General features: G+C 39.9%; 1 pseudogene; it reads left to right on the top strand.

Moving 5' to 3' along the window:
* The first annotated feature begins 4,790 nt into the window (after positions 1-4,790).
* Positions 4,791-6,614, top strand: LOC101030220 (large ribosomal subunit protein uL11-like; annotated as a pseudogene).
* Positions 6,615-6,849: the final 235 nt, after the last annotated feature.

The raw sequence follows: 6,849 nt of genomic DNA, 5'->3' as shown, positions 1-6,849 counted from the left end.
GTCCCAGTAGTGGCACTTGCCTGAGCCTGCCTGTGACTCCACCATGTCCTTCCTGGGACCTTGCACAGGTGGTGTTGTCTCTGACTCGGATGGCACAGTGGCTATGAGACAGCATAGAGCCACTGTGAACCACTGAGACGGAGGCACCTCATGCCGGCCATGGACAAAACACTAAGCAGGTTCTAGAGGTTGCAGGTCAACGCCAGTAGGATGAGATTCTCGATCTGTCTGATTCCCAAATGTAAGCCTTCCACATGATACTTCTGAAGGTATTATTTCTTTATGATTCCTTCACTCATTCCTCACCAGGAGCCTTAGATAGAGATGCACTTTATTATTTGTCCACTCATGGTATCTAATTTAATGTTGGATGCTTAGTCACTATTCAGTAAGTACTTTCAGAAGAAGTGATTGCAGAGGCAGTGATCCCTTCAAACACTGGGCTTTCTGCTTTAGTCATGGGATTGGTTTTCACTTATCTGGCAGGAGGAAGACTCTAAGGGTCTCCTTTTACCCTCTGAAAAAAATCCCTCTACATAAAGGGGAGACTGCATCCACACCCTTGTATAAATTATATGTTCACTGTTGAATTTTTGTTTACAAAGGTGACTTCCTTATCCTTTGCAACAAATGTCTTTTTAAATTTTGTAGTAATTTAACAGTGGTAATAAAATATATAAACTGTGGAACTTTTACGTCTATGTGAATGTAGTCTCATCTATGATAAATAGGTTCTCTGAAGCATGCATATTTTCTTGTACCAACAGAATCACTATTTTATCTCCTTTATCCCTGAGTTTCCTAATGAAACTGATGAAGCCAAGCTCTGTAGAGACTTTATCTCAACATTGCCTAGTTCATAGACTTAATTAAACACTTTTGGATTAATTAATCCCATGTTAGGCTTAATTCAGCTTCTGTTATGATGACCAGGAACTGTAATACTTGTCTATTTCTCCATTTTGAAAAAAAATAAAAAGCTAGAGCTATCCCACTGTAATGACCCTTTTGAAATTTGAAGGTCATCTGTTTTATAACAGACTAACTTGAGAAATAGACAAGCAAGCATTGAGTACCTTATCCATATATACAAAATTATTAAACTATCACTTTGCAAAGGTACTTTACACATAAAGGCTTTATTTTACTTTTTCTCAATTATAATTTTTAAAAAATAAATGCAAATGTTCAATCTTCAATATGATTTGATTCTGTGGGGAGAAATGTTATAATTTCTTCCAATAATTTGAAATGAAAGATATTCAAAATTTTTAAATTTATTTTATTTATATCAATCTAGGAAATTATTACTAATGTTTCTAACATTTTCCTATTAAGTTCCCTGAATTTCTTCTACTTGCTCACCTATACATGGTATTCTAATGAGCACCCCACTTATCAAATTGTTGGTTAAGAAGACTGGAGCCTTTTGATGGAGTCTTTAAGGTTTTCTAGGTGTAGAATCTTGTCATCAATAAAGAGAGAGAGCTCAATTTATTCTTTCACTATTTGAATACCTTTTATTTATTTCTCTTGCTTGATTGATCTACCTAAGACTTCCAATACTAAGTTTAACAGGAGTGGTGAGAGAGCACAACTTTGTTTCGTTTCAGTTCTCATGGGGAATGCTTTCAGCATTTTTTTTTTTAATTCAGTATGATGTTGGCTGTAGATTTGTCATAGATGACTCATCATTTTGAGGTATGTTACTTTGATGCCTAGTTTGTTGAGCATTTTATTATGAAGGCATATTGAATTTTATCAAAACCTTTTCTGCATCTATTGAGATGAACTTGTAGTTTGTATTTTTAATTCTGTTCATGTTGTGAATCACAATAATTGACTTGTATGTGTTGAACCAACCTTGCATTCCAGGAATAAGCTGATTTAATAGTAATGAATTAATTTTTTCTGTACTGCTGTATTTGGTTTGCTAGTATTTTGTTGAGGATTTTTACATCTATGTTCATCAATGATACTGGCCTGAAATTTTCTTTTTTTGTAGTCTCTGCCATGTTTTTCTATTGGGATAGTGCTGGCTTCATAGAATGAGTTAGAGAGGAGTCCCTCTTCCTGAAATTTTTGGAATAGTTTCAGTAGAATTGGTACCAGTTCTTTTTTGTATGTCTGGTAGAATTTGGCTGTGAATCCATCTGGTCCAGAGGTTTTCTTTTTGGTTACTATTGAATAACTGGTTCTGGGATAACTGGCTAGCCACACGCAGCAAAAATTAACTCAAGACGGGTTAAAGACTTAAGTAAAAAAATTCAAAGTATAAAATTCTTAGAATAAAATTTAGAAAGAGGCCTTTTTGATATTGGCCTTGGTGAAGAATTTATGACTAAATCCTCAAAAGCATTGCGACAAAAACTAAAATTGACAATTTGGAATGAATTAAGCTAAAGGACTTCTGCACAGCAAAAGAAGCCATCAAGAGAATAAACAGACAACCTATAAAACATGAGAAAATATTTGCAAACTATGCATCTAGCAAATTTCTAATATCCAGAATCTAAAAAGAACTTAAATCAACAAGTGAAAAATCCAACCACTCCATTAAAAGGTAGGCAAAGTTACTGAAGAGACAATTCTCAAAAGAAGACATACAAGTGTCCCACAAAAATATGAAAAAAATGTATCATCATTATTAATTGTCAGAAAAATGCAAATTAGAACCACAATGAGATACCATCTCACATGAGTTGGAATGGCTTTTGTTATAAAGTCAAAACATAACAGATGTTGGTGAGAATGCAGAGAAAAGGGAGTGTTTATACACTGTTGATAGAAATATAAATTAGTTCAGCTACTGTGGAGAACAGTTAAAGATTTCTCAATCTTTGACCTAGCAATCCATTACTGAATATATACCCAAAAGAAAATAAATTGTTCTATTGAAAAGACACATGGACCCATATGTTCATTGTAACACTATTTACAATTGTAAGACAGGGAATCAACCTCGGTGCCTATCAATGGTGGATTGGATAAAGAAATTGTGGTACATGTATGCCATGGAATACAACACAGCCATGAAAAAGAACAAAATCATGTCATTTGCAGGAACATGGATCCTGCTGAAAGCCATTATTCCAAGCAAACTAATGCAGAATCAGAAAACTGAATATATCATGTTCTCACTTATAAGTAGGAGCTCAACACAAGAATACAAAGAAAGAAACTATAGACGTGAGGGACCACTAGAGCAGACAAAGAAGGATGAGGGGAAAGCTGAAAACTGCCTACTGGTTCTGTGTTCACTACCTGAGTGACAGGTTCAATCATACCCCAAACCTCAGCATTATGCAATATATCTTTGTTACAAACCTGCACATATACATTCTGATTCTAAAATATGAGCCAAGGAATAATTTTTTTAAAAAGACTGGAGAAAATTTCTCTCTTCATAAAAAAAGTGCATTTGCATTGACTTCATTTAACAACGAATTCATTGCCACTAATGCAATTAACAAAAGTGATCCAACAAGCATTGAGCATCTTTTGCATTTTATACAGTGAATCATGGAGTAAATCAAAATATACAGACACATTAAACAAAGCTATTTTTTTTTCAAGACAGCCACGGTCTAGTGTTGGAGACACATGTGAACATAAGATTCAAGTGAACTGCACACATGTCAGGAGGAAATGAGCAGAAGGCTCTAGGAGCTGAGTGAACAGAGGCTTGATGAGGGCTTGAGGTTTCTCCATGGCTCTGTAGGAGCTGGAGATGGAGAGAGCAGCCCAGAGATGCCAATACTTTCTAAGCACAGAGTCTTGGAAAATGAAGGCTGTATGAGCAATTATTATAAATACGATCTGGCTGGAGATTTGGCTCTGAAATGTGTGCAATGGGAGACAAAGAGAATGTGATGTTTGTTTGTTTGTTTGTTTGTTTGTTTGTTTGTTTTTAAACTCGGATCCTAAATACAGGGGACAGAGCAGGCTCCTGGGTGGATAGGCTGTCTGGCATTTCTCATGCCATGGCTTGGAAATAACCAGTAGGAACTTGAAAATGTGCATCTGGGTCTTCTAGAAACAGTTCAAGCAGATGTAGTGACTTGCTGTCTCCAACAGGTATAGAACCCTGGGTCAGGATGAGATGTGGGGTGACAAGGAGGACAAAAATGAGGGGGGCTGTTAGAGGGACCAAGACTCAGAAGGAACCATCAGCAGAGCAGAGGGACATGCAGCTCCAGTGTGCATGGAGATATGGCAAAAAAGAGGCTTGCCACATGCTGAGTGATCAGCATTGTAGGAGCTGGAGATCAGTCAGGAGCATGAGGACTTCGTGTAAGCTCTGATTTTTATTAGAAACTGTGTCACAAAGGCTGACCTTAGATGACCAGGAAAATGCACCTGCTGTGGGCCCAGCAGTGAAAGTGGTCTGAGACTGAAGAAGTGGAAGGGCCAGGAAATGCACCTGTCTTCTCTATGTGAGGTTTATGTACCAGATGTTGTCTGCCCATCACTTCAGAGTTTACTCAGTCCCTCTCTTATTTAAATGTCTTTTTTCACTTTCAGTTAGGCCACTCAATTCTACTCTAAGAATATATTTTAAAAGTTTTTTTTTTCCAGACCCAAGCAATATCATCTCAATATATGTGGAAATTACATGGATCCTTCCATTCCATATAGATTTGATATGAGTTTTTCCCTATTAAGTAATTTCCACGATGTATTAGTCCATTTTCATATGCTTATAAAGATATACCCGAGACTGGGCAATATACAAAAGAAAGAGATTTAATTGGACTTGCAGTTCCCTGAGGCCGGGAAGCCTCATTATCATGGTGGAAGGCAAAGAGGAGCAAGTCACGTCATACGTGGACGGTAGCAGGCAATAAATGAGAAAGCCTGTTCAGGGGAAGTCCTGTATTTAAAACCATTCGATCTTGTGATACTTATTCACTATCACGAGAACAGCACAGGATTGACCCACCCCATGATTCGATTATCTCCCACCAGGTCCCTCCCACAGTATGTGAGAATTCAAGATGAGATTTGGGTGGGGACACAGTCAAACCATATCACATGGCATCCTCTGAGTGACTTTCATGGCTCTGTGACCTTGTGCTTGGTATTCAATCTATCTAAACCATGGTTTTCGCAACAGGAAACTAGGGATAAGAATGCCTGTTTTGCAAGGTTGTTGCAGGGGTTACCTAGTGTCATACAGGCAGAGTGTTTGGCACCTGGCTGACATACAGGGGTTAGATAAACCTGAATAGTGACTGCTCGAATTCCAGGTGTGTCCTCTGTCTTCCCTGTCCCTGGGCACAGAGTGAGAGCCATGCAAGTGCTGGCAGTGCTCCCCCGTTGTAGAAGCAACTGCGAGTAGAACTCTGGACGCGACAGGCTGGGGAAGACGCAGAGCCCAGAGCAGCTCATCCTTCTGGGCACCAACCATGATTTGTGGCAATGGAGGGGCAGTGGCAAGGATGGTAGTCCCTGGGTTTTGGATTCTGGGTGAAGCCATGTATCTTAATATCTTAGAAAAGAAATGGGCAGTCAGTGTTGGTTTTATCTGATTTGACACAGTCAGTATGTATTTCAAGAAATTTGGGAAAATTAATTGCCCAAATGTGTGCAGATTGGAGGAGGTACAGGGAGAGATCTCGATCAGGGACATTACTAGGAAGCAATTTCCTTGGCCACGGAGGGAGGTCCCAGGGCTGCATTGAGATAGGGGGAAGCCGTGCAGGGCTGGATCAATGTGGGGTGTTTCGGGAGAGGAGGAGGGGGAGTCTGGGACATCCACAGGGTTTTGAGCATGTGTATCGGGAAGGATGGTGTGTTATATCAGAAATAAAGAATAGAGCAAGAAAAGACACAAAGGAAAGGGGACTATGAATTTAGAAAGGCCATGAAAGGACTCACAGTCGAGATGCTCAGCAAGCATTTGGAAAGGCAGGTCTCAGCCTGGAAGACAAACACAGAATCTGGAATTAGCTCCACAAGAACCTTCCACGGGATGAAATTGGGTGAGAAAAGCAATTGAGTGTAAAAAAAAAAAACAAACACTTAAGCTTTCGGCTTTAGGCTCAGAGGAGGCCAAGGTGCAACTTTCTTCAGTCGTCCAGAATCCAGGTTCATCCGACACCAGCTGCCTCCACCATGCCGCCAAAGTTTGACCCCAATGAGATCAAAGTCGTATACCTGAGATGCACTGGAGTGAAGTCGATGCCACTTCTGCGCTTGTCCCCAAGATCGGCCCCCTGGGTCTTTCTCCAGAAAACGTTGGCGATGACGTTGCCAAGGCAACGGGTGACTGGAAGGGCCTGAGGATTACAGTGAAACTGACCATTCAGGACAGACAGGCCCAGATTGAGGTGGTGCCTTCTGCCTGTGCCCGGATCATCAAAGCCCGCAAGGAAACAACCAGTGGCAGAAAGAAACAGAGAAACATTAAACACAGCGGGAATATAACTTTCAATGAGATTGTCAACATTGCTCGACAGAGGCGGCACCAATCTTTAGCCAGAGAACTCTCTAGAACCATCAAAGAGATCCTGGGAACTGCCCGGTCTGTGGGCTACACTGTTGATGGTCACCACCTTCACGACATCATAGGTGACATCAACAGTGGTGCTGTGGAATCCCCAGCTAGGTAAAAAGCACAAAGGAAAATATATTTCAATAAAGGTCATTTAACAACTGGTGGAAAACAAAACAAAACAAAACAAAACACTCAAATCCTAAAGGCATCAAATATAAGCCTGAAAGAAACATTTAGAAAATAAACTGTGAAGCAGGGGGCAGAGTTATATTCAAGCTCATATCATCTAACTGTGAAGAGAAGGTCTGTCCAGGGGCAGAAGAGACAAAGGCAGCCTATCTGTGGGCCTC

The sequence above is a fragment of the Saimiri boliviensis genome, chromosome 1, assembly GCF_048565385.1.
Source record: "Saimiri boliviensis isolate mSaiBol1 chromosome 1, mSaiBol1.pri, whole genome shotgun sequence".
In the NCBI taxonomy this organism is placed as follows: Eukaryota; Metazoa; Chordata; class Mammalia; order Primates; family Cebidae; genus Saimiri; species Saimiri boliviensis.
Note: the sequence above shows the minus strand (reverse complement) of the source record. Positions and strands in the feature narration are given on the sequence as shown.